The sequence below is a fragment of the Mytilus edulis genome, chromosome 4, assembly GCF_963676685.1.
Source record: "Mytilus edulis chromosome 4, xbMytEdul2.2, whole genome shotgun sequence".
Taxonomy (NCBI): Eukaryota; Metazoa; Mollusca; class Bivalvia; order Mytilida; family Mytilidae; genus Mytilus; species Mytilus edulis.
The window spans coordinates 2951018-2972757 of NC_092347.1; the positions used below are offsets into that span (position 1 = coordinate 2951018).

The 21740-nt window shown below is 31.6% G+C and overlaps 1 protein-coding gene and 1 pseudogene across 1 annotated transcript in view; one reads left to right on the forward strand and one right to left on the reverse strand.

Annotated features, from left to right (window-relative positions):
- LOC139521648 (neuropeptide receptor 15-like) overlaps positions 1-21740 on the forward strand; it is a 100785-nt gene that overhangs the window by 1396 nt on the left and 77649 nt on the right. The gene's annotated exons all lie outside the window — the stretch shown is intronic.
- Positions 3988-4488, reverse strand: LOC139518629 (uncharacterized; annotated as a pseudogene).

Sequence of the window (21740 nt, forward strand, 5' to 3'; positions counted from 1 at the left end):
CAATCAATACGAATCTATTAAAAGAACTCATGAACTCAACATTATCTTTAAAAATTAAAAATATGACATCTAACATTTGGCGAAGTTTTCAATTTGCAACAGACACAAGACGTATGTACTTGGGTTAAACAAGTTTTTTTGTAGATCACTCTTTAGTTCCGAATAAAAACATAAAAGTTTTTTATATTTACTGCAGGATATATTACTCGTGCTGTGTGAATGCAGTAAAATGTGTCCCAGAGCCGTATGTTGTATAGTTATGTGTTTTGCTTGTGAGAGAACTACATATTCCATTATATAAACGGTCCTTTGTTAGAAGATGTCTCTTTAGTCAATTGTATCATATACTTTTAGAAAATAATGGTATAATTTCACCCCATGATGAATTTTATTTGTACATAGAATTATTCATTAAATTTGAAGAATTGCCGTAGCCGTGTGATATGACTTTTGTTATCAACTGCTTCCGGTTTATATCAACTGCTTCCGTTTCATATCAACAGCTTCCGGTTATAACCGCATGATTTGCTGTTACGTTATTGCATGACATTTCGACGTCATTCAGCAAATTCAGGAAAATATAACATAATGGAATTTATTTTTTGTGTGTAAACCACAACAAAGTTGGATAAAAAGAAAATATTAGGAATCAGGAAAATAGATTATAAAAAATGAAAAACAAATATTTAAACAAAAGCATTTTTTCAAAGTTATACAAATAGTTTTTGTCTGTATGTCTTCTGTTGGAGTATATGATAAAAAGAACATAACATGTCATTTTTCATATCAGACTCCTTATCAGCCCACGATGAAAATCATCCCGCGAGCCTGTCGGCTCTCCGGCTGATATCATGACCTAGGGCTGATAAGGGGTTTGATATGAAAAATGTAATTTTATAATCTATAATATCACATCTTATGTGTTATAAATAGTACGAAAAGTATAACTTAAAGAGACGATAAACATTTGCATATCCCACGTCTCAATTATTCATTAGTATGACGTACAGAACCACAGTTACAAATTAAGGTTATGATTGCCTACTTTTAACCTTGATATAAGGTGGATTACGTTGTCCAATAAACTCAATGCAATCTTTCCGAAATTGTAATGATGGTAATGAAATGTTGTAGGTAGACATATTATATTATCAACAGTCAGCTATTAGAACATAGTGGGTGTCTGCATTTTTACTGCATGTTATCCGATCGGACTAAATCAAATACGATCATATTAATTTATATCGTTTTTGTTTGACCTAAATGGCAAAATGCAAGTATCAAGATATATGTATAGAAGTTGTCAGAATAGTCATCATAATCCAAGTATTTTATTTTCGTGTGGAAATGTTTGGTGCATTCCTTATTGATTACCGAACAGTGGTTTATGAATGTCCTAGTGTACACAATCAAAAAACGGACGCAATCATCTGAGTCGCTTTTTTTAAAGTTTAATCCACCATTATCTATGAAAATGCTTGTACCAAGTCAGGAATATGACAGTTGTTGTCCATTCGCTTGATGTGTTTTATCATTGATTTTGCCATTTGATTAGAGACGTTCCGTTGGAATTTTCCTCGGAGTTAAGCATTTTTTGTGATTTTACTTTTTTCATAAGAATACAACTTTGTTTGATTTTAAATAACATAGTGCAGTCGACTGCAACATTATTTGATTTTTTTATAAACAAATTGTTATATATATTTTTTATTGCAATTTCGATTTAAAAACGCAGTTATTCATTTTCCAAAGAAAGGTGATAGGCAATGCGAGGTAACTCTATATGACTACTTTAAGTAGTCAACGTATTTTTGTTATTGCAATACCTATATAAATACGATAATATATCTTAAAATAATAATTTAAACAAGTTTATCAAATTGTATCACAATATTTCAATGAACATTCAGTAGAAACCCTTTAAGTCATATTTCCATATGTTATAAAATTATTTATGATCAGAGTTTACAGTGTATTAAAGGCTTAAATCACTTTTTATTATACATCAAACGTTTCCATAAGTATATATCCCGGAAATTGATAGCTTAAATTTCATATAATAATTTTCTTATATATAAAGATCTGCTGCTTACTATGAACTCATTTAAACAAGCTGTCAACATCAAACATTCCCAAATTATTTTTTTTCTAATTTCCTTGGCATTCTACAGCTGTTATAAGCACATCAAAAGTTAATACCAAAAAATTGTCCATGCAACATTGAAATTTGTGTTTTACAACGTTTTACCGTAATGTTTTTTCTATAACATATTAAACAAGAATTTTCACAAAGATGAGAAACAATTCTGTCACTTTTCAAAGCTGTTAATCATTTTAAAAAATTGAAACAGAATTAAAAAACGCAATGCATTTCAACACGAATTTGTTTTTTAAATAATACTACTATCCTGTCATATCCATGGATACATATTTCATATTTTTCAGATAATAGAGAAAAACAAATTAGAATACATATCTGAAATAAAATTGGATAATTCGATTTAACATATTTACAACAACAAACAGATAGGTTACACAAACATAAAAATTTGATGGTGCAATTTAACGACAAAATAAGAAAACGTAGCTATAAAGACATATATACATATCACTGTTAATATAACAAAAATAAATCACATTCGAGGTCGTCATAAAGAAAGGCAACAGTAGTATACCGCTGTTCAAAACTCATAAATCCATGGACAAAAAACAAAATCGGGGTAACAAACTAAAACTGAGGGAAACGCATTAAATATAAGAGAACAACGACACGACATTAAAATGTAACAAACACAGAAACGGACTAAGCATAAGACAAAATCCTATGAGAAAAACAAATATAACATCAAAACCAAATACATGAATTTGGGATAGATAAGTACCGTGACACGTCTTATAGTAATGTGAATTCACACACAAAAATAAGAGAAAAAAAACGACACAACAGAAACACAACGTTAAAATATAACACACACATAAACGAACTATAATATAACAATGGCCATATTCCTGAATTGGTACAGGAAATTTTTAAAAGAAAAAATGGTGGGCTGAACCTGGTTTTGTGGAATGCCAAACCTCGCACTTTAATTGCAATGTTTTATATAATATTAAAATGACAACATAATATTACAGGACTACAATACGAATATATAAGAGAACGTATTATGCAAAGAAACACATGAATAATAGATAACAAAAGGCATCAGGTTTAAAATTCAATACGCCAAAAACGCGCCTCGTCCACACAAGACTTACCAGTGACGCCTAGATATAAAAGTTCGAAAGGAAAAAAAAGTTCAATGTTGTACAGCACTGAGGATCAAAATTTGAAAAAGGTTGTGCCAAATAAGGCTAGGATTTTCTGCTTGTGATAAGAACATCCTTATTATTTAGAACAATTTATGCTATTGAAAACAGTAAATTTTACAAATGAATATCAAAGATATACATGATAAAACTGAAGTCATAACTAATTACAGAAAGTCGTTTCCTCCCATTTTGAAAATAAAACTCAAGCAATTGTTTGTTACTCTTATGAATTGTATGACATTCTATCATACGGGGCCTTATAAAGCTTAATGTACGGTATATATTTTTATATGTTAAATGTCTTACTGTAAGGCATAAAACACAATAGTGTATTTCCTGTTGCATGTTATTCAATATGTTCAAATAAAGTGAGGGAAATATGCATTTTGTAGAATACAAATTGTTATTATATGAAACTAAGTATGTCAATACTATACATTATATCATGTACAAACAATCAATCGTAATTTTTCTATTTGACTAGGGACTTTCCTTTTTGAATTTTCCTCGGAGTTCAGTATTTTTGTGATTTTACTTTTTTTCATCCAGGCATTGTAGGCATAAAAAGGCAACTTTTCAAAAATCATAAATCGATTGAGAGAAAACGTATCCCGGTTACAAACTAAGACTGATGTAAACACATCAAATATAAGAGGCATCATATTAAAGACATCTTTAGTGTTTTTCTAGTTCCAGTTCAGAGAAGAGTTTTCGGAGATATCTCTTGATGTTGTCAATTTTTGATTCTGACACTATATCCAAAGAAGAGAATAATTTATCCTTTGAGTGAAGTCGCGACAATGTGCTCTTCAAAGCCTCGGACTACTTTTCTCAGCGTTTTCTGTTTCAGTTTTTTCTTTCAGTTTCTTTCAAGTCAGCAATACTAGTTTGGTTTCGATTTCAGCTTTAACAGATGTTCTTAGGAGACACATTTGTAAAACAAAATGTCAGATGCTCATAATTCTCTCATCTATGCTATTATCTTTATTAGTGTAGCAATGACTAGGAGTCTAACTTCTAAGGATGAATATATCTAGATTTAGCGTTCTGAATAAACATATTGTTGCAATCAACACTCTCGATAGTATTGCGTTGGTCAGCTCCTGTGTATGTGTTTGTCATTAGTTTGGAGGTATTGACCCCCGAACACAAATCATTTTTCAAGTGCAGCACCATGCCTAAAAGGGAAAGATGTCTAAAAAGTAGCATTATTTACAATCCTGGTATCTTGGTCGCTAACAACATGAACCAAAGATGTTTCAGAAATGTCACACAGCAGTTATACTGGTACCGTGGTGTTAGAAAGTAAAGAGTGAGTTGTGATCTAAAGTAGAACTGACTGTTATCCTCTTACTCTTATAGTATGGTCTGGATCTACGAAAGTCATATCAGTCTTGTCATCGTAAAAGAGTAGTAGATTTTCCCTTTTATAGCATTGCTCTCTATTTGATATACTTAAACCTAAGCAGTACAAAAGGGTTCGTCTTCGTGGCAGATCCTTAAGTTATATTCTCTTAATTTTCTATCTGTCTTTTATATTGGAGGTAAAATCAAAACCCTCTTTATGTTTAGGTGTGTCAGGGCTAATTATCTGTTTGTTCTTGAAAGGCGTGAGTTCTTTGCTTTCAGTATCATTTATAGATATGAAATCGTAAAATGTAGCAATTCGAGTCGCCTGTCGTTAGCTATTGCGATATGGTTCTACTTTTTCTGCTAGAGTAACAGAAAGAGTGTCATATGTTGGAATTCGTCTTCCTCTTATACGACCAGTATTTCCTAAAAGAAATAAGTATCTCTCTTTCCACTGCAACATCATTGCAGCTATTGATGCAACTAATGTCAATTCCTTTAACACCGTATTCGCCACCGACGGTAACACTTAGATGACGTTAATGTGTTTCTCGTTTCTCGTCTTTTTATGTAGATTAGACCGTTGGTTTTCCCGTTTGAATGGTTTTACACTACTGTGGTTATTTTGGGGCTCTTTATAGCTTGTTGTTCGGTGTGAGCCAAGTCTCCGTGTTGAAGGCCGTACCTTGACCTATAATGGTTTACTTTAATAAATTGTTATTTGGATGGACAGTTGTCTCATTGGCACTCACACCACATCTTCTTATATCTATATATACAAAAGAAAAGAAAAGAAATGTAGTGTAACGTTGCCATTTGAATTTCAATAAACAATAAACTTTATCTACGAATATATTCTGGAAAAAAATACAACTTTTCTGTCACCACAGATAGTTCTACCAGATTAGATCCAAAGATTAAATAAGACGGGTCTTCAAATAATTTCTTTATTGGACGTAATGCAGGTAAAAAGACTATAGTTATCCACAGGAACCAAAATGTAAAAGTTTGTTTTGCGTTACATGCCGTGTGTTCACAATAATAAAGGGAGATAATTAGCAAATAGTACCTATGGAGCGCAGTCCACATTTACGGCAGAAGAGTTGCCAGAACAACAACTTTTATCTTCAGTCAAATTAAGCTTAGATAGAAATCCTCTTATTCAATCTCAAAACTACATGAGCTGATATTTCTTATTTAAATAAAGAAGAACTATTCAACATATTTCAATAAATAAAAATGAAGTTAATGTCAATGTGACAGTATCCTAACAAGAAAAAGACACCTTATGGTCACTATATGGTCCTTAAACAAACATGTCCCAAAATTGACAAAAGCTTTTAACAATTCTTACATGTAATTTTTCCTAAAATGATAAAAAAGAATAAATAATTTCTACACTCTAAATTACGTACTCATCATCAAGTTTCATAGGAAATAAGTTACTACTAAAATGGTTGACTAATATCTGACATAAACAGTACGACAGAGAGTAAGCCATCTCATCAAACTCTTTCTGAAATTAGAAGAAAAAAAACATGTTGTTAAAAATACATTCACTTTAAATCCATGTTCCAAAGATACAATAATGTTGATTTTAATTTTACCAGCTATGTTAAGACTTGAAGTGGTTTCAGTGTTTCAGTTAAAATCTAAGAATAAACCAGCAATTTTTATAAAAGGGGCACTTTCTTGTCTTATTTTGAAATAAGCTTCACTATTTAAATGTTAAAGATGTGATTTATCATTTCGGCTCCTGTGTTTACTTACATTCTATTGTTGTTTGCTTTTCAATAACTATTCAACACCGTTTATCTTATACACAAACTCTTCATCAATAATCAAACTACTGTAAATTCATACTTTTTGCATGCATATATTTTTGTGATTACTAAACAGTCGAATCATATATAAGTATAACCATTGAGAAATTGTAAGGGATATTCGGTAAGGTTACAATGGGGATGTTTAAACATAGGTGAATCATTTACAGGGACACTTTAAACAGCTTATATCATAAATGAACACGCAATTCTGAGCAGTGATTTCTACTTTTCATGGTAATTGATCACTTCAGTGTTTATAGAAGGTTTTATATTGAAATACAGGTACATCCTCTTCCAAAAAATAGGGGGAAAAACTTCATGTAGCTCTATATCTTTTACAAGGGAATCGTTTAATCTAAATATCGCCCAACAAATAAGATAAATCTAAAACATCCATATATATTTTACAATTGTATTTCTAATATAATGGCAGGTGTATGTGCTTTTATAACTTAAACTATTTTTATATAGTTATGAACATGTATTCGAATGTTTTAAGTTACACAAGTGTTGAAACTTAAATGAAATATTGAAGTTGAATCTAAATATACATATAAATGTTCCTTCTATATAACATACACCTGTTCCTTATTAATATATAATTTATTAATAATATATATTGACTGAAAAGAAATCAAGGGCAGTCAATTTCTGACCTTATGTAATAAATAAAATTAATTAAAGATTCCTTGAAGTGTATCATATCAACTGTTTATTTATCATTATAATTTATGAGTACAAAGTGACAAGTTATTACAAATATGTGTCAAACTTACGTCTGAACAAATTATTAGTATAAATTATAAATCAATTCGCGATATGGTTTATGTTTATCGAAGTATAAATAACGAAAACGTAGCACGTTCTTATTTTTGTGATTTTACTTTTTTCTACATAAGGACCGTAATAATATAAGTATGTATACATACGTTTTTTTATATATATTATAGATAAGACCGTTTGTTTTCCTGTTTGAATTGTTTAACACTAGTTATTTTGGGGTCCTTCGGTGATTACCAAGGTCCGTGTTGAAGGCCGTATTTAGACCTATAATTATTTAAAATTCGAGACTTGGATGGAGACTTGTCTCATTGACACTCATACCACATCTTCTTGTGTCTAGTATACTGATTTTTACTGCATTTTCTTTTAAAACCATAATATATGTGTGCATATGTACATATTACGTCATTTTAGGTGAGGATAAACAAAGCAAATCCATTACTAGAATCGAACCATGTATAGAGTATACAAAAATTTCATACAACATTTCCAATTGCCCTAAAATTGTAATTCTGAATAGGTTGTTTTAAGCTGTTAAGCAGTAACTGCAATTTGAACTGCCGTTTTCGTCAAACCGATAAGCTGTGTTCCGCTTTTTGATCGGGTTGTTATCTTTTTTGACGCATTTCCCATTTCCATTTTCAATTTTAAAGTAAATATTGCTGTTTTCATCCTTTGGTACATTTCAGCATTTCGACATATATGGAAATATAAAAAAAAAATATGTAATTTTGTATTTGTCGCATGAAATATAGGTGACCGTTTTAAAGTGAAAATACAACTAGAGTATTCAAATAAATATACAATTACTATAAACAAAGACGTCAACAAAAAAAGTCCATATAGTGGAAACAAGTTATGAGGTTGACAAGCAAAAACACATAGCACACCATTGCAAAACGAATGACAAAAATATCTGCAATTCAAACACTTAAGGCAAAATCTAGAATAAGAAAAACAAGCTCTTTCGGAAGCAGGTGTGATCCATTATTTTAATTTCCCACAATTTGGAAAGTATATAGATGTAGGATTTCAGCTAGCTAGGATAAAACTGTAGTGATAATCATTTGCACCCATCAACCTTGTATTTGGACGTGTGTAAAATGCATCTTTGGTTGAATCTTTTTTGTTTAAAATATTTGTGACTTATCTTTGTGGTACCCCTTTTTTTGACATTTTGACCTTCTGTGTCTCTTTGTTTTATTCACACGTTGTTGTAATTATTCATGGAATCTTATGCAACTGTCATATACGTGAGAGGTTTAGCTACATGTAGCTATAGAACCAGGTTTAACCATCATTTTGTACATACGAAAATGCCTTTATCATGTCAGGAATATGGCAATGTAAAAGACCAGATATTTCACTAAATAAGACAGAGCAGAACAGCCACTTTTAAAATTTGAGAACACCGGAAAACTCATAACATTGGCATATTTCAAAATAAAGAAAACTAAAAAATGCAAACCGGTTAATAACATAAAACCAATAAAAATATCAATCGCTTTGCAGATATTTCACATATCCTACCATGGAAAAATCCAGTTTTGAGTCATAAGACATTTGAACACCGCAGTAATGCTTAGGTGTTTTAAAATTATCTTAGCTGTAAAGATTTGATGTAATTGCGGTTAGGTCATACAGTTATCATATGTCTCCTTTGGTAGTTGTGGGGGAATATCGGTCATTAAATAATATATAAGTACAGCTGATTGACACTTAAATTTTCATTCAATTGATATCGTCGTGTTCTTCCTTCTGTAGTAAATCATAAATGTATCTATATACAGAATACCATGATCAAGGTAGGGAATTCATCTTATCAAGTCTACATCATCTGGTAAGGGGGAGACCATTTAGATCTTTTGATGGGGATTCGGGGGGTAGGCAGCCGGATTTTTCTATATTGAGGACGGTTTTTAATTTACACCTGTTACAATGCCGGGTCATTTTATCGTATGGCTTTTCCGCTTGAGAATTTGTTTTCAATTTTGCGCATATTTTTTTACAGGCTGATACAATATTTTTTACAGGCTTATACAAGTTATAGGACAGATTATACATTTTTGATATTTACGTTGATAGATGTCAAAATTTGTGTATAGATTATCTTATTTGTGTCTATAATTTTAGTCATTTTTGGTTTTATTAGGTCTTTTAGTTATTTATAATTTGAAAACTTTTATTTAGTTTGTCATCGAACGTCACTTATTAGACATTTATAGTTGAAATGCACATCTGATGCAATAAAACTTGCACCTTTTTTGTTTACTTGTTATCCTTATTTTTATAATCTCTGGCACCTTTTGGTTTAACTAGACCATGCAATATCTTTAATTATGTCGTGATTGTAAGAACCGATGCTATAGCCTACAAAACACTAAATATATTCAAAGGACATAGTAAGATAAATATTTTTTTAACTTAAAAATCGACTATCATCACTAAAATCTAACATAGTTAATCTGATATTGTTATTTGTAGTTCTTCATGTTAGGGTAAAGTTAATGTGAGTATAGCTAGTATTTTGGCTTCCGTAAAATTTACGAAGGGAAGATTTCAACTTCTTCATTTGGAACTCTTGGTTTAATAGCTTCATTGTGAGCAGCAACCCTCTATCGAGAAAAATCATGACAAAAATCATGGTCAGCTTGACCAGACTAGACCCCAGGCGTTAAAACAAACAAAAAAACCTCTTTGTTAGAGAATGTATTATGAGTTTGACTGTCCCTCTGGTATCTTTCACCCCTCTTCTACATAGTTTGAAAAGAGTGCTTAGTTGTCGATTACAATACACATGACATATTTGCCACTGAACATTAAGTAAACAATAATCAGTCAATCAATCAAAACATATTAATATATATTTTTCGAATGAAAATGAACAATTTCTTTTACTTTATAAGTGTTGTAGGTTAAAAAATCATTAAGTTAGTTGATCAAAATGCGCTGATCGAAAGAATATTTTATATTTTTAACTTAGAGGTAAATGGATTTTTATTAATTGTCTGTACCTTAGAAACAACAAAGAAGACTTAAGAAAAAGACACTTAGGAAGAAAATTGTGCTAAATTTGGCTGTTCTATTTAATATTGATTTAGTATTTTATGTATACTTAATATTAGTTTATACACAGTTATAGCGTATATAAAAGTATTTTACAGTTCACATGTATACTTCAAAGCTTTGGGCGGGTTTAATTACAGGTCGACCCTATTATTTTCCTATTTACGGTATTTTCAATTTATGAGGAGCGATCGCATTCATCTGCAGGTAGGCATTTGTAGAAAAAAATTGACAAAATGAGATAAATATTGGCCATTTTCTTTCAGGTTTTGAACATATAAACTGATGTATATTTTTTTACCCTAAAATATTCCTAAAATGTTTTGTTTAAATTAGATACGTGGTTCTAAAGAAGTTGCGGATATAAAATGACAACAGCCTTTGTAGAAATTTCTAAGTCCGTATGTTATGCCATGGAATGTCCAAATTCCGGATGAAACCAGAGTAAGGTAATTGTGATTGCTTCGGGAAACTAACGAACTATAGGTCGGACAATAAAACTAATTTTAAAAGACCAACTGTTACAGGGATCACAGTATTACCCGTTTTACGTAGAGTATAAAATATAATTAAAATATTTAAAGATAACTTAAAGATAACTTTTATTTAAAAGCCCTAGTTTCGAACAGCGGCAATGAATAAAAAAAGTAGAACCACAGTGAGATATACAATTTTTTAATCCTTATTTAGAAGTTGACCATTTATTGTAAGATTTAAACCTTATTTAGAAGTTGACCATTTATTGTAAGATTTAAACCTTATTTAGAAGTTGACCATTTATTGTAAGATTTTTAAACCTTATTTAGAAGTTGACCATTTATTGTAAGGTTTTTCAGGTTGCTTAATATAATATTTTTATACAAGTTAGAATTTCGTTAAACTTGTGTGCTGTAATGACGGTCACAAGAAACGAATTTTAATTGAAATTTACTATTAGTATGGTATGTTTGTATCATAGTGAACGTTTAAAGCAAAGGTTTTCAAAAACTCTTTAATCATTTTATTTTTTATTTTGTCGTTTAAGGGTTCGTTGTTTCGTTTTCTTGTTAAGTGTTTCACATTTTATAATACCGGGGTCTTTTATTGTTGAGTTTTGCTCATTTTTGAAGGCCGTTTGTTCGGTGGCCTCTAGTTGCTTAAATTCATATCATTTGAACTCTGGTAGATATTTTCTCATTGGCAACTATATAAACATCTCTTTATTCTATACGGACTTGGTCACTTAGACCCGGCCACATCCACTTGTATTTTTGTCCATCGGATGAGTTAAGCCTTTTTCAACTAATTTGTATAGTTCGTTCTTATGTTGTACTGTTATAACACTGTCAGGTTAGGGGAGGGTTGGGATCCTGTTACCATGTTTAACCCCGCCATATTATGTATTTATGTGCCTGTCTCAAGTCAAGAGCATGTAATTCAGTGGTTGTCGTTTATTTATGTGTTACATATTTGTTTTTCGTTCATTGTTTTATATAAATAAGGCCGTTTGTTTTCTCGTTTGAATTGTTTTACACTGTCATTTCGGGGCCTTTTATAGCTGACTATGCATTATGGGCTTTGCTCATTGTTGAAGGCCGTACGGTGACAATATTCTGTGTCATTTTGGTCTCTTGGGGTAAGTTGTCTCATTGTCAATCATACCACATCTTCTTTTTTTATATTGAATGTGTATAGGCCTATTATGACTATAACAAATATATCGGAGTTACATTTCTTTGCGTGGTTGTTATTGGCAATTATTTTTGTTTTATTCTCATACATTCATTTGCTGTCATCCTTGATTTGTCCCTTTGCTCGACTATTGATATTTGCCATTTAACATTAATTATTAAGAAGGATATGTTTTTTGTCTGAATCAGATTTTTTAGTTTTTCGACACTACGTTTCTAATTAAATTATTTTCAAAATCTAACGCTGTAAGGTTTGGCAAAATCTTGAATCAGAATATTTTATGTCATCTGCTTGACTACAATATTTTTTTAATCAAGTTGAGGATCATAATATTTTTTTAGTCAAAAGCTTTAACCCCTCCTCTCTTGGAGTTAAATGGATCCGAAGTTCTTTAACATAAACAGGGCCGTAAATTCGCCGGGCGGAGCGAGGCGAAAACATTTTTGGACCCTTTTTAGACCAAATGTTGTTTTTTTTAAATCGGGTTTTTTCCCTGTATGCAATGAACCTCCCCTTTTTTGTCTGTTCCAATCGAGCTATTTTAACTTCGCTTCACAGACACAATTTAAAAACCTTAAACTGAAAATTCATATGTAATTTATTACTCTTAATTTTGATTAAATTCAAATTAATATAAAGTAACACTGTGTGTTTATACTGAAAGTTTTATTTGGTTAAGCTTTATCAAATGCCAAGGCGATTTTTCTGTGACCGGAGGAATCCTATCTCTTGAGCACTTATATATGCACAAACTTTGTATTTGTTTGGCTTTTTAACTGTTTTGATCTGAGCGTCACTGATGAGTCTTATGTAGACGAAACGCGCGTCTGGCGTATTAAATTATAATCCTGGTACTTTTGATATCTATATACCTTCAATATTGCCAACATTGTCACTTCTATGTATGTGTAGCACCACACAATCTGTTTTCCGTCATTGTCGACCTATTCCAAGTTTGAGAGGCCATAGTTATACTTACATTATTAACAAGTTGGTTAGTCTATGCACAAATTATGACGATTCTTCTAGTTGTTAACCATTAAATGTGGCGCAACACTAGGACCAGTGGTCCAGTTTCACTTAACCTCGCAATTTGCTCCTCAGACTGGTATGGCGAGACTGCAGGATTTTTATTATGCCCGCGAATGAGACACAGGAGAATCCCTTGCTACAAAATTGGGGGGAAATTTTTACGTGTACAAAGGAGTTGGGTACCGTTCAGCGATATTCACCAGATTTAAATATCGAACACATCCTGCAATTATGATTAATATGATTAATCACCTTGTTGGTCAAATTATTAACCGGTGATATTAAAATAATGCATGATTTTAACCATTTTTTTTTTTATTTTCTGAGGGTTTTTTTTTCGTATTTTTTTGTTGGTTAGCCCGCAATAGGAGGCAACTGCCTACATGCCTCCATGTAATTTACGGTCCTAATATATATATCAAAAGCAGGCTTAAATTTTGTTCTTTATTGAAAATAAGGTTATTAAAATAACTTAAGTTCGTGTTTATAGGAATTTCTTTGTTACAACGATAATAGCGCTATCTTTGCATTGTGTTAACTAATTGGATTTGCCATTTAAATTTTGTTTTTTTTAATTTTAGGTGGGTTTTTTTTAAACAGTGTCCGATTTTGACAGCAGTTTGGTTGGGACCTTTCCGTTTTGACTGGGCGGAGTTTAACCGGTTCGCTCATAATAAACCAGTCAATCTATAGATAGGTGTTTTAGAATATTAAACTCATCATTGAAGTGTCCAGTCATTCTTTGATGACATTGATAGGTGATTAGAAATCAGTTATAATTATAACGGTAATTATCCTTATCACACACATCTTCAAATAGACTGTCCTTATGCAAATTAAAACGTAAGCTCCGCCCGATCAGTTGAAATAACATTGGTAATACGTTTGAATTATTTTACATGTTGTCATGCTGGGGCCTTTAATTGTTGTATATACGATACGGAGGTTGTCTATTGATGAAGGTTATACGGTTTCCTATAATTAATTTAATACCCGTCATTTAGAACGAGTTTGACAGTTGTCTCATTGGTAATTCTACCACATCTCCTTTTATTCTGTAACGTCAATAGTTTGTTTTTAAACATAATGATATCATTCATAAGAAAGTGATATCAATGACTTAAGACAGACAAAACAAAATGCGGCCGGTTTAAACAAGATCTCACCCCCCCCTTTTTACCTCTAGCGAATGCAGAATAAACAAACCCATAGAAATACGCACAAAAACTCAGTTTGAAAGAAGTCCGAGTCCAGCGTATTCGGGAAAATATTAACAATCTTTATAGCAAAATATTTTTAAAAACATGGACACACGACCTAGTATTGATCAATCAGAAACAGCAATACTACAGAAAACATTATAAAGTCGCCTCTCAAAACCTAGATGTTAAATGTGCTGTACTTAAAGATAAAACTTCTTACTTTTTCTTTAGTCATATACATTTGTACTACAACCCTATCGGTTTAGATAATTTTTTTCTAGAGCTCGTCCAAATCCAAAGTTTACTGCCTTAAACTCATTGTATGTAATCAGCATGCATGTCATGCCATGTTTTACAAGCAGAATACAAAAACCCATTTTGTAGTAATCCGTTTTCGATTCATTGGTTATTCACAAGAAAAATATAGTAATCCTCGCTAAATACAGTTGTTGTTTTACGCATGAAGTTGAAGTCATTAACGTAACAGAAGGCATTTAACATATAAGAAAATGGCATGGTAGTTTTTTCTGGCAGACAAGCTAGGAAATTTACGATTTAAAAAGAACTTGTTTTTCTTGATTTTCTTTATATATTCATATTGAAATGAATATATAAGAATAAGAACTAATCTTTATTCTCATAAACCATAAGGTACAACGGTACAGAGATATGGAAGATGTGGTATGATTCCCAATAAAACAAATCTCCATTGGAAACAAAATGACGTAAAATGACCAACGATGGATCACGGTTAGGCACACTACAAATGGCCTCGAAATGACAAACGTATAACAATACAAAGAGAAAGCAAACGGACATATTCATGTACAAAACAATATCATATAAATATGATATACAACAACAAACTGCAACAACTGAATAACAGGCTCCTGATTCAGTACAGGCAAAAATACAGCATGTGGTGGGTTTAAATAGCAAGCTCTAATCATTTTATGGATTTTTACAAGGACATCTTTACTTTATAGGTCTCAAGAAAGTATGTTAGATAATATACTAAGTTAAAATTATCAATCAAATGAGTAATTTAATTCATTTGCTTTTCTTTACTGATAAAATTAATTTGAAGTAAAGTATTTTAAAGATATAAAATAATAGATTTACATGTCATCTACTTACAATGTTGATAATGTGCATAAAAATAAAACCTAATATTATCCACCAACATTCTTATGTGAGTGGTATATATCAATGTGAAGCATCTCCGTGATAGACAACATGTCAATGGCTGGTTTCATCTAGAGATATTTACATTTTTAATTCTATTTTATTACTTGATTCATATTCAATTGAAAATTTCAATGTAAAAAACGCTCCATGTAGACACATTGATGTAGACATATTGATATATCAATCTTGATTCATCTTAAGTATTTGCATTTTGAAATTCTTTTTCTTTTAACTCATTTTCAATAACCATTGTAAAATTAATGTAAAAAAAGCTTCAAACAGACTTTAACCTTTCGCATGCATATAATATTCGTTGTTTCTGAAACCTTCTTGTATAGTATTGGAGGTTCTTTCATTTTCCTTGTTTTTTTAGTCCACTTAAAAAGGAAGGTTGTCTTGTGTATTATCTGAACCTTTTCTAATTTTATGAGTTTGGTGTTGACGTTAGATGCTCAGTGGACACTTTTAAATTTATTCACAATAACTTTTATGGCATATTTTTTTCGCAGTGTTTCATTATTGAATACCATATGAGGAGTCCTATTGGTTTTATATGTCGTTGGGTTGGTGTATTTTTGTCTTAATATAATAATGTTATCTAAGGTATGAATATCTACATATCAAAATGCATATGATAAAATTTCTTCAAAACACCAATTAATCAAAGAACGTACTATGAAGTGTCTGTTAATTGAAACAAGTACCCAAAAATTGGAATAAAACACGAAAAGATTGCCAAATGTTAAGAAACGGATCTCAAAAATAGACACTTTGACAGAAATAAAAAATTGTATTTTTAGATAGTCTTCGTGCATGCACCTACATGTTTGTTGGTAAACAAATAATTAAAAACAACACGTATCGATCTTCGTTCGTTTGACTGGTCATTTACACGAAAAAATATAAACTAATCCTGTAAATACACTTGTTGGATTTATGCTTGAAACTTTGGTCACTAATGTAACAGAAGGTATAATTCTATGTAAAACGTGGAAATAGTTTCTGTGATTTATATACACTCAGATATTTAACCTTACTAAAACAATTGAGCCGGCAACGGCCTTATTACTTTGAAATTATGTCGTATACATTTATCACGAAATAAATGTAAGACCATGTTATGTTACGTTTCATTGGGTAATCCTTAGATCGGAAGTTTTGTCAGAATAGGATTTACTATATCTTGTATTATGACAAAACTTAAGCATCAAACATACTGACTTAGTTATACTTTAATATGATCTTTGGTGTATTTTATATGTGAGTTTCATTTATTTTTTCATCATTATTCATTGTTGAAGATTTTTCAGTGTGAAAGCTTTCTTGATGTTGTGGGAGTAGGTGAGTTTTTAGTTATTGTTATCGTTTTGTTTTATTTTTCATTGTTGCAGACTTTTTGTTTGCACTTGTGAATTTGTTTGTACCTGTACTCGTCAGGAACATGATGTTCAGTTGTTGAAGTTTGTTGGTGTGGCTCATAAGTGTTTTTCGTTTCTCTCTTTTTTATGGATTAGACCGTTGGGTTTTCTGTTTACATATAGATTCTACCACTGCATCGAGTGTAATACGATATTTATCCACTCGAGACAGTTAAATTTTCAAATTTAAAACGCGAGGCTCGCCGAGCGTTTTTTTTAAATATTTATATAAAATTAAACTGTCGAGAGTGGATAAATATCGTATTACACGAGATTTGGTGGTAGAATCTGTTTCTCTAATGATTTTCAAACAATATATAGGCAAACGTATTCCTTCTTTGTGAATGATCTACAAAAAATATGTCTTCTTTCTATGTGACGTCATCAGGCATGGTCGCCTTTTTTTAATGCCGTCACAATAGAAAATTCAGAGGAAAGCAAGAAAATTTGACGTCATAATCGGATTTTAACCAATGAAGAACTGAGATCAAACGAACCACGCGTTGATTAAATTTTTTTATACAATGGGTGCAGAAAGAGATAAATTGACGAAGAATTAGAGAAAGGATTTTACACTAGTGATTTGTAGGCCATTATTAGCTTCTTGTTCGGTGTTAGCAAAAGCTCCTTGTTGAAGGCCGTACTTTTACTGGTTTACTTTTACAATTTTGACTTGGATCGAGAGTTGTCTCATTGGCACTCATACCATATCTGTACATCTATTCTGTTCATGTATCAGGTAGGGAACTGTTTGTGTTTCGTTTTTTAATCAGTAACAGCAGGAAATTAGGAGATTTATATAGTATTGACTTTACCCGTTGTTTACCCGTTGTTTACCCGTTGTTTGCCCGTTGTTTACCCGTTGTTTACCCGTTGTTTGCCCGTTGTTTGACCGTTGTTTGTCCGTTGTTTACCCGTTGTTTGCCCGTTGTTTACCCGTTGTTTGCCCGTTGTTTACCCGTTGTTTATCCGTTGTTTTCCCGTTGTTTGCCCGTTGTTTACTCGTTGTTTACCCGTTGTTTGCCCGTTGTTTACCCGTTGTTTACCCGTTGTTTGCCCGTTGTTTATGTCTTACGTGTACTTGTATTATGATAGCATCTGATGGTATATGAAAAACAATAACGGGTAGATGTTCAAATAAATACAAAATTTTCATTTCAGGATATTTTTAAAATCATGAGCAAATGTCCAGGAAATAATATTAATATAATTAAAAGTTACTAGCTAGACATGCATAATGCGTTAAAAGACACAATCCTTTCAGTTTGATGAGGTTTGCTGTAAAATCAAGACGGACACGTTCATGAACTTATCGTTGTAGCTTTATATAAACCAAAGTTATTTAAGGAATATATGCATACACATTATGTAAGTACATGAATGTGTCGGTCCCAAGTCAGAAGCCTGTAATTCAGTAGTTGTATGTGTCGTTTGTTACTGTGTTACATATTTGTTTTTTCGTTTATTTTTTTAAATTGTACATTAATAAGGCCGTTGGTTTTCTCGTATGAATTGTTTTACATTTGGGGTTTCGGGGTCTTTTAAATAGCTGACTATACGGTAAGAAACATATTTTCTTTTTCTGGTGACAGTCTGAATTTCTTTGGATTGCTGCAAGCAATTCTATTAATGTATCCTATCAGTTCTAGTGATTTTCTAGAATGAAATATTTTCATTCTTAGACAGGTTAAGTAAGTCTGACATGAGCTAAATAAGGATGTTGGAATATGTGGATGTTGGGTTCCATTTTTATTTTCATTCTCCAGTCGACACAGTGTGCTAAGCCAATCTGTTTAATTTATTGTTTGTTTGTATTGTCCTGAATATGCACGAAAAACTTGTCTCTTTACGTTAGGCAAACAATAACGTTCAATCTAGAAATCCTTTAAATTACGTAAAGTTTTTTTAATTCAAAATTGATGCACTTCCTTGAAACACATCTCTAACAGTTATGGCTTCTCAATAAGGTGATTCGTTTGACATAGACAGATAAATACATAAGGTAGCTACAAAAATAAGCAAACTTCAAAAATTATATTGTTTGAATGAATATCAAAAAAGATCTATGAGGTAAACGTCTGAAAAGTTTCAAAAAACTCAAATTTACAAAAAAATAGATAAAGAATGTTCAGAGGTTACATATACCAAAATACTTCCGGTGCATGCCAAGACATCATTTCGTTAGCTCTAAATCGACCCGTGTCTAAACAAAGTTTTGTATATAATCAAACTATTAGACATCAACACCTTATTCTCAATAGATCAAGCATATCTTGAAGAGACAATCTCTAGAGGGATTCCCGACTTATTATTATTTTACACTTTTTGTAGTTAAACTATCATGTATATATAATTCAATTATATTGATATTTCAAAATAACACTTGAAAATAAAATTTCAAAAAATATATATTATATAACACCTTATCAAATTAAAAACATAATCAGTTACGTTAAGCAACCTCAAGTGTTTTATTTATGAAATAACCTCTTGTTTACTCTAATACATTTCAATAACTTTCAAGTAGCAACGTTTTACACAGTGTAAAGAAAGCATTGTCAATTTATATAGAAGTTAGACACTCTTGATAATACATTGTCAATAGTAAAGACGTCTGACTTTCAAATAGAAAATAGAAAGAAAAGAGAAAATATGATTTCTGTATGTAATTATCCATTTGCTCTGAAAGTTCAACCATGCTTCTCGTTTTTTATTAGGTTATACCGTTGGTTTTTCTCGTTTACTGAATGGTTTTTCACAAGTAATTATTGGGCCCTTTATATATACAGTAGCTTGCTGTTCGGTGTGAGCCAAGGCTCCGTTTTGAAGGCCGTATCTTGACCTATAATGGTTTACTTTTATAAATTGTTACTTGGATTGGGAGTTGTCTCATTGGCACTCAAACATCATCATCCTATATTTATTGACACAGCTGTGTCATCTCTGATTTCGTTTACTAAACTATCGTGATTTGAGCTTTATGGACCAGCAATAGGTTGTAATTTAGGTTGGATTGGTCGGTCCGACATCTCTGCTTGATCATGATTCGTTACTATCAGAGCTCCCTCTGCCTCTACATCAACTTCTACCACCACGCTAACGTGTTCTAGTTGAATTTGGTGGCATGACTGTAGTGTTTCCGAGAAATCGACGTATTAATCAGAAAAGAAGGAATGGAACTGTATTGATATGGAACACGATGTTGACGTTTTTGCTGAGAACGTAGTAAGATCGCAGCATGAACGTGTTATTATCGCAGTAGAAGCGTGGTAAGATCGTGTTGCAATCGGATAACTCGTAGTATGGTCGTAGTGAGAACGTGATGAGCGTAGAAAGATCTTGATAAGCGTAGTGAGGTCGCAGAATAAGCGCGGTGAGAACGTGGTATAATCGTAGCGGGATCGTTGTAGAAGCGCAATGATGACGTAGTAGCATCGTGAAAGCAACGAAAATTTACATTTTCATGCCGCTCTCACCACGATCTGAAATTATTTTAGATTGCGGTGAGCGTGGTGCGATCGTGGTCTAGTGGGACTGGGGCTTTAAATAGAGAATTTGAAAAATATTGAATTCTCCCATAGCATCTGTAGAACATCAGGTAGAGATCTGTATATATATATATATATATATATATATATAAGAAAATTATTAAAAGATAAAAACGGTTTCAATGCATCACTTTTTTACTAGTACTTTCACTGCTTCCGCAGATCTTCAGGTAATGTGACTTGTATATAAATAAAACAATTGATTGACGTCAATCTATTGTTTTATTTATATACAAGTCACATTACCTGAAGATCTGCGGAAGCAGTGAAAGTACTAGTAAAAAAGTGATGCATTGAAACCGTTTTTATCTTTTAATAATTTTCTTATATGTTACCAGCATACGGACTTTACTTAACTTTTTCTTATATATATATATATATATATATATAAAGGTATAATTAAGGATGTTATCCAAGTTATTGTCCTTGTTGCGTAACAGTAGTAGGAATCGTATCATGTCTAGCCATTTTACTGGATAAGAGTAGTGAAATACTATTGCAATAAGGAATTAATCGTATTTATCTAAATTAAAACGGATGAATTTACCATAAAAGTACAGATAAACTTGTGTGATTGAAGGATTCAATTAATGAGAGGATTCATAATTATGAACTTTTTCTTTTTATGTCGCAAGAAAACGACAAAGTCTTCTTATTTCTTTGACTATTGTAAAAAATAAAATATGTCATTTTATTTCTTTATCTATTAAAAAGACAATTTCAGAAAGAAAAAAAAATAAAGGGTTTTCGTGCAATTTATGCTCCAAACTATTTTATCTTTGTTGTTAGGGAAAAGTGTATAAAAAAACTATGTTTTCATCGAGATATTTGTTTATTTTAATTTAATATTTTTTTGGGTGAGGGAAGGGAAGGGGGCTCGAACGATTTAGCTACTGTCTTTCGATTTGATCGAGTCTTAATGTACTTTTCATTATGTTGTTAATTACTACAAGAAGTTCTTTTTTTTTCTCACATCCAGATATATTTGATGGTGTTATTTCACTAAATGTTCACTCAGTAATGGGATCGCTGACAACTTGAAATTAAGGGACCAGCTTTATATCTAGACCTTTAAGGGTGGACATTGACCTACAATGTATATCTATGACAAACGCAATACTTAAACTGTCAACTTCCAAATAACTGTATTGCATAGTCACATGCATTCTGAAATAAACTATACCGTTTAGTTAACCCATGTGAAACGATCGTAGTTTGTTCTAATATTGGTTATTTCAAACAAAATCGCAACCCCAAAGTGGAAAGGGATTAATATAGGTTGCAATAACTTATTTCCTAATCCACTATAAACAAATATGTTTCACCTAAACAAAATAGTGTATT